This window comes from Arachis ipaensis, chromosome B06, assembly GCF_000816755.2.
Source record: "Arachis ipaensis cultivar K30076 chromosome B06, Araip1.1, whole genome shotgun sequence".
Taxonomy (NCBI): Eukaryota; Viridiplantae; Streptophyta; class Magnoliopsida; order Fabales; family Fabaceae; genus Arachis; species Arachis ipaensis.
Window position 1 is genome coordinate 124,271,613 of NC_029790.2, and position 8,029 is coordinate 124,279,641.

Sequence of the window (8,029 nt, forward strand, 5' to 3'; positions counted from 1 at the left end):
TCTAACTATATTTTTCTTGGTTATATGTCTTTATAGGTTCATGATCATGTAGAGTCACAAAATAAATATAAAAATTGAAAACGGAATCAAAAACAGCAGAAGAAAAATCACACCCTGGAGGAAGCACCTGTCTGGCGTTCAACGCCAGAACAGAGCATGGTTCTGGCGCTGAACGCCCAAAATGGGCAACATCCTGGCGCTGAACGCCCAGAACAAGCATGGTTCTGGCGTTCAACGCCAGAAATGGCTAGTAAATGGGCGTTGAACGCCCAAAATGGGCACCAACCTGGCGCTGAACGCCCAGAGTTGTGTGCAAGGGCATTTTGCATGCCTAAATTGGTGCAGGGATGTAAATGCCTTGACACCTCAAGATCTGTGGACCTCACAGGATCATTTCAAGATCTATTCCTTCTATTCCTTCTTCTTTTGCTCGAGAGCGAGCAACATTCTAAGTTTGGGGTGGTAAAACAATTATGTGAAGGATCTATAGCTCAATGGTAGAACATGTGGCTGCAAATCAAGAGATCCTTGAGATACCTCAGGGGATGCACTTCCCTCCACATAATTATTGGAAGCAACTGAGGATAGAAATACCAAAAATCACTAGGAATCAAGCCACAAAGGCAAGGAAGAAACATAAAAGAGCTCAAGAACATCATTGGTTCCTCAAGAAGGAAATGCCATCATCACTAAGGTGGACTTGTTCCTTGTTCTTACTTTCTCTGTTTTTTGTTTTCTCTATGTTAAGTGCTTATCTATGTTTGTGTCTTCATTACATGATCATTAGTAGTAATTAGTGTCTATTTTGATTTTATCCCCAATTAGGTTATAGTCTATTTTTCTCATCATCAGCAAACATGAATAAAATAGTAGATCTTTTGAATAAGAGGCAATAAAATTTCGAGTTTTTAATAAGAAAAATTCTAATTAGTAACATGTGGTGGCAATGCTTTCTGTCTTCTGAATGAATGCTTGAACAGTGCATATGTCTTTTGAATTTGTTGTTTAAGACTGTTAAATATGTTGGCTCTTGAAAGAATGATGAACATGAGACATGTTATTGATAATCTGAAAAATCATAAAAATGATTCTTAAAGCAAATAAAATAGGCAAAATAAATAGAAAGAAAAAGAAAAAGCAAGCAAAAAAAGCCAAAAGCTCTTAAAACCAAGAGGCAAGAGCAAAAAGCCAATAACCCTTAAAAGCAAAAGGCAAGGGCAAATAAAAAGGATCCCAAGGCTTTGAGCATCAGTGGATAGGAGGGCCTAAAGGAATAAAATCCTGGTCTAAGCGGCTAAACCAAGCTATCCCTAACCATGTGCTTGTGGTGTGTAGATGTCAAGTGAGAACTTGAGACTGAGCAGTTAAAGTCAAGGTCCAAAGCAAAAAAGAAGAGTGTGCTTAAGAACCCTGGACACCTCTAATTGGGGGCTTTAGCAAAGCTGAGCCACAATCTGAAAAGGTTCGCCCAATTATGTGTCTGTGGCATTTATGTATCCGGTGGTAATACTGGAAAACAAAGTGCTTAGGGCCACGGCCAAGACTCACGAAATAGCTGTGTTCAAGAATCATCATCATCTAATTAGAATCTGAGCTTCAATCAAAAACTCTGAGATATTATTGCTTCTCAACCCATTAGTCTCCTATTTTATTTGTCTAGTTGCTTGAGGACAAGCAACAGTTTAAGTTTGGTGTTGTGATGAGCGGATATTTTATACGCTTTTTGGGGATAATTTCATATAGTTTTTAGTATGTTTTAGTTAGTTTTAGTTTATTTTCATTAGTTTTTAGGAAAAATTCATATTTCTGGACTTTACTATAAGTTGTGTGTTTTTCTATAATTTCAGGTATTTTTCTGGCTGAAATTGAAGGAGCTGAGCAAAAATCTTATTCAGGCTGAAAAAGGACTGCTGATGCTGTTGGATTCTGACCTCCCTGCACTCAAAGTGGATTTTCTGGAGCTACAAAACTCGAAATGGCGTGCTTTCAATTGTGTTGAAAAGTATACATCCAGGGCTTTCCAGCAATATATAATAGTCCATACTTTGCTCAAGGATAGACGACGTAAATGGGCGTTCAACGCCAGTTCTCTGCCCAATTCTGGCGTCCAGCGCCAGAAAAGGATTAAAAGTTGGAGTTCAACGCCAGAAATGGATCCAAACCTGGCGTTGAACGCCCAAAATGGCTTTATGCACATGAATTGCTTAAGTCTCAGCCCCAGCACACACCAAGTGGGCCCCAGAAGTGGATCTCTGCACCATCTGTTATGGTTTACTCAATTTCTGTAAACCTAGGCTACTAGTTTAGTATTTAAACAACTTTTAGAGACTTATTTTGTATCTCATGACATTTTAGATCTGAACTTTGTACTCTTTGACGGCATGAGTCTCTAAACTCCATTGTTGGGGGTGAGGAGCTCTGCTGTGTCTCGATGAATTAATGCAAGTATTTCTGTTTTCCACTCAAACACGCTTGTTCCTATCTAAGATATTCATTCGCGCTTAACTGTGACGAAGGTGATGATCCGTGACACTCATCACCTTCCTCAAACCATGAACGTGTGCCTGACAACCACCTCCGTTCTATATCCGATTGAATGAATATCTCTTAGATTCCCTAATCAGAATCTTCGTGGTATAAGCTAGAACTGATGGCGGCATTCATGAGAATCTGGAAAGTCTAAACCTTGTCTGTGGTATTCCGAGTATGATTCTGGGATTGGATGGCTGTGACGAACTTCAAACTCACGAGTGCTGGGCGTAGTGACAGACGCAAAAGGATAGCAGATCCTATTCCGGTATGACTGAGAACCTGCAGATGATTAGCCGTGCGGTGACAGCGCACTTGGAATCTTTTCACTGGAAGGATGGATGGTAGCCATTGACAACGGTGATCCACCTACACACAGCTTGCCATAGGAGGACGTGCGTGCGTGAATCAGAAGACAGAGGAAAGCAGAGATTCAGAAGACAAAGCATCTCCAAAACTCCAACATATTCTCCATTACTGCATAACAAGTAACTTTTAATTCATGCTCTCCTGTTTATTCGCAATTCAACTGATAAACATAATTGACTTCCTGACTAAGAATTACAAGATAACCATAGATTGCTTCAAACCAACAATCTCCGTGGGATTCGACCCTTACTCACGTAAGGTATTACTTGGACGACCCAGTGCACTTGCTGGTTAGTGGTACGCGTTGTGAAAAGTGTGATTCACAATTCGTGCACCACCTTCTCAAGTTTCTTTTTGTTTTACTCTCTCACCAACACCACTTCCTCTTCTTCTTCTCCTTCCTCCTTCTTTTTTCAGTGGAATTTCTTCTCCTCCCTCCTTTTCCTCCTTCTCCTCCATTATCAGTTATCTCGTTGTTGAAGATAATGAATAATTCAAGTTCAGATTGTCAATTGAACCAGAACAAAATTGATTATTTTGAATCTAATTAAGTGGCTGAGGTGTGGTTCGATTTTAGTTAACGTTTTCGTTAGTAGTTTATGATTCTGTAAGTGAATAATATTATTTTTGTTTGTGAAAATTGTTGTTCATCGTTGATGGTTTGAATTGAATGTAATGTAAAAGTTTTGCATTAAAGAAAATATTTTTCTGTATTTGGGTGTAACACCAAGATATTTGGGTATATTGTTTAAGAATTTTTAGTGTATGTGTGCTGATAAGTTTCGCATAATTCAAAACTCTTCTTCTCCCTCCTCTTCATCTTCTGCTGCTTCTTCTTCTTCTTTTTCATCATCATCATTATCATTTTCTTTTTTTTCTCATTCATCTTTTTTTTCTTGTTCATCTTTTTTTTCTTGTTTTATCTTCTCAAGTTTCTTCTTGTTTTACTCTTTTAACAAGAATAAAAACAAAAAAATCAAACAAAGAAGAAGAAAAAAAATACATAATGGTACAAAATTACTTGGAAGAGGATGAACTTACATTCGTTCAACTAAAAGAAAGAAAGAAATAAGAAAAAAAGAACAAAAAAAATGCAACATTAAAAGAAATATTTTTTCTGTATTTGCAGCAAATTTGAGTGTAACACGAAGATATTTGATTGTATTTTTTAAGAATTTTCGGTGCATGTGTGTTGATAAGTTCTGCATAATTCAAAACTCTTCCTCTTCCTCCTTCTCATTTTTTGCTACTTCTTCTTCTTCATTTTCTTATTTCATATTCTCATAATTCTTATTGGGAAAAAAATATCAAACAAAAAATAAAAAAAATACATAATGTTACAAAATCAATGGAAAGAGAAGGGAAAAAAATACAGCAACAACAACAGTAATAAAAGAACGATGATGAAGATGAAACACGTGAAGAAAAAAGAGGAGAAACACAAAGAAGAAGGAGAAGAAGAAGGAAGAGGAGGAAGAACGCGAAGCGCGCTATGAAAACCGTTGAGTAGCGCGCATGACACGCTCTTATGGGTGAGCGTCATTTTTGTTGGGTTTGGCCCAACTTGTATGACAACTAAAATAACTTGTATGTGTAGCACTTCTCAAATTGGTCTCATCTATACTTACCTAATTTCATAGAGGTCACGACGACAGCAGTTCAACCCTTCTTATCTAGATAAGTAACTAACTCCTAAAATATCTCTTATTTATTTAAAAAAGAGATCTCAATATTTTTTCTAAAAAAAAAAGAAACAGTCATCAATGATGAATCTAAAAAATTTTGATAATGGAAGTAAAATATATATAATATAATAATAATTTTGTGATGACTCTAAAAAATTTTAATAATGGAAGCAAAATATATATTTTTTATATACATATAGCATGATTATTGTTATAATTATATTTTGTTATTGTAAAATATAATTAATCTTCAAAATATCTAATTTACAAATTAAAACACTAAAATAGTAATTTAAATAAGGTGATCCAAGAAATCTAACTGGGCTAGATTAGTGGCTCAAGCCAAAGAGTGGTCCAAAATGAAGTGAAACAGGGTGCTGCAGCTCATATAGTAGATGATGATGAGTCTATATCTACCCCTTATATCTACCGAATTTTAAAAAAACTATTATAAATAGAAGCCTTCGTAATGGACAAAGTAATGACAACAAAGTCCAGAAGAATAGGGTGGATATATTCTAAAACCATAGATAGAGAAAACAGAAAGTGCATATCAGCGAGACCTATAAGAAGATTGAGAGCGGATATCATAGCTAATAAACATGTGAAAGATAAGAGAACAAAGACGAATAGCTCTAGAAACAAGAAGAGATCCGTAAAAGAAAAATCAGCAAAAAGAGAAGATACACGAGTGCTCATCAGAAAAAAAAGAGGCTAGTTTGGTGCGAGACCTTAGTAGAGAAGATGAGGAGGTAAAGTCTGAAGATAAAGTTATCAAAACTTGGAGAATGGGTACTCAATTGAAGTTGACCTATAGGCTATAGCGATGATGAAGCAGCAATAGCGTATCTTAGAAAGGAACTAGCTGAAACTAAGAAGGCAGATGAGATTTCCATCAGAACAAGAGTAAGAAGGAGACGAACGACGAATGCAAGCAGTAAATGTGGCATCTTTTAAGGGCTTTTCTTTCATATAAAGAGGAGAGATCTTACATAGTAAAATATTTTGTAGGTGATATCAGATTGCTTGGTTGGTGTTTTTGTGGTGTTTTGCTTAGGTATGGCGGCTAATAAGAGTGTGGAAATTTTTAGTGATTTGTATTTAGGGTTATTTGTGTGTTTGATTGTTTGTTGTTTTTTGAATTTGAGGAGTTGTGAACTTCTATTTGTCATCTTATTAGCACAGAATGCTAACCTTTTCTCCCTGTTCGGGTTGAGAGTCATATCAACCATCGAAAAAAATATTAATAACATATAATTTAGAATTTTATTTTTTAGATTTCATTTTTTAAAAAAATTGAGTAATCATATAATTAGAAGCTAATTCTTACTAATATTTATAGTTAAAAATTTTTTTCAATTAATGCAGTTGTTATGGAAAAAACTAAAGCTAATGTCAAAAGAAGATAAATAATACTCTTTCGAGTTGATTTCTAAAAAAACATCAATCTCATTTAAATTGAGAATTGATCACTCTAATATACATCTAATATAAAATTTTTAAATTGACTATTAAGTATCAAAAATTGAGTAAATTTATTGTGGAGTCAAATTCAATAATTTAATGGGGCAAATGAATATTATTATCATATACTACTAAAAAATTTTTAAATTGTAGTGGGAGCGCTTGCCCCGACAACAACCCACATGAATCCGTCCCTGACGGTCATCCACCATCAAAGATGGAACTACTTTAAAAGGTGGTTATCTACTCTATTATAAATACACTAACTACCTCAGGTATTAAGAACCTAATTTACTAAAAACCTGTTTAAATCCTTGCTAATTTAAGTATCAGAGTCCCTTGCAGGTACCACCCCCAATCTCCTTATGAGGAACTCGAACGGAAGCACCCTAACACCAGTGAAAATCAGACATTGCATTAAAAGAAGTCTGGACCTCACGTTCAGCCTAAAAAATAACCCCATTTTAGGTAATCCATAGAACAATACCTAAGCATTATTCAAATTTTAATCTCTCTTCTCGAGTATATTTAGTCATTTCAAATACATTAAAGTACCAAATCTGGTATACTAGATTTTCTTTCTTTCCAAGGCCATAAGAAGTTCATCTAAAAATTGATCTTATAAAGATTATATTTTAAGTATGACATGTTGTATTTACTTCCTCAGTCCAAAATATTTTTGGCATATCACTTTTTAGAAGCATTGTTCTTCTTATTTTTTACAAGCTTATTTTCTTCTATTCAACAACTTTATTTGTTGAGGTGTTCCAAAAACTTAAAAGGTTAGAAAATTTTGCAAAATATTTCAAAATATAAATTTACAAACTCACCATTATAATTAAATCTTAGGATTAAAATTGTAAGTTCTTTTTCATTATGAAATTTGTAGCAAATTCAATAAATTAAAAAAAAAACATTATCTTTTGAAAATTAAAAAAATAATTCACGTATATCTACATTAATCATCAACAATCACAAAGCCATGTCTTCTACCACTTAGACTTGCAATATTGGTTGGACCAAACTAATTAAGATGTAATAATTCAAGAGATTTTGGTGTAGACATTGTATGTTGTTACGGATCGGACCTACGGATTTCGCATCCGGCATAACCTCTGAACCCGGTTATCCGGGTCCGACCCACATCATCCTTCTAGAACGTCTGAAACCGACCTATTAAAACTCCTAACCAACTTTTGAATTCAAACGTCTTCTTTATCTTAGCCAAACAAGATAAGATAAGGTAACTATCATCGTCTATAAATAGAGGATCCATGTCCCTCCAGGTATTCATTCATTCCTCATACCTTTTACCTCTCAGTTCCATTCTGACTTGAGCGTCGGAGTGTCTTTGCAAGTACTACCCCCCATTACTCCGGCCAAGTAATCTGGCATTTGCCTCGACCGCAAGTTCCCAATCCATCACTCAACCCGTACCGGAGACATCCAGTACATATGTATACTTTTGCAGTACATTCTTACTTTAAACCTTTCCAAACTAAAATGACTCACATCACAATTAATATAAGAAATTATTAGATATTATTATTTTAAACTTTCTCATGATATGCGTGACTAAAATTAATTACCACGGATCTAAAAACTTTAGATATTCTTAAAATTTTTTCAAGTATTAAAATGACTTTGATCTATCAAATGATCTAAAAAACTTAGATATTCTTGCTTCAATCCTTCTTAATTTAAACTTGATCACTAAGGGATCAGATTACAAAGAGTAACAAGTATTATAATTTCTAAGATCCTTGTTCCATGATATATCAAGTGCACAAACTAACTCAGATTATGTTTGTAAATATAATGTATGGTAAAATAAATAAATCCTAGATACAAACCATTTATATTAATGCTTCTAAGATGTGAATGTGAAGTAGGAGTAAATATGGACAAAGTAATATCCGCAGATCCAGAATATAAATCCATATCCGATCTGTAAATCGTGGATATTATCCGATTCACAGGAT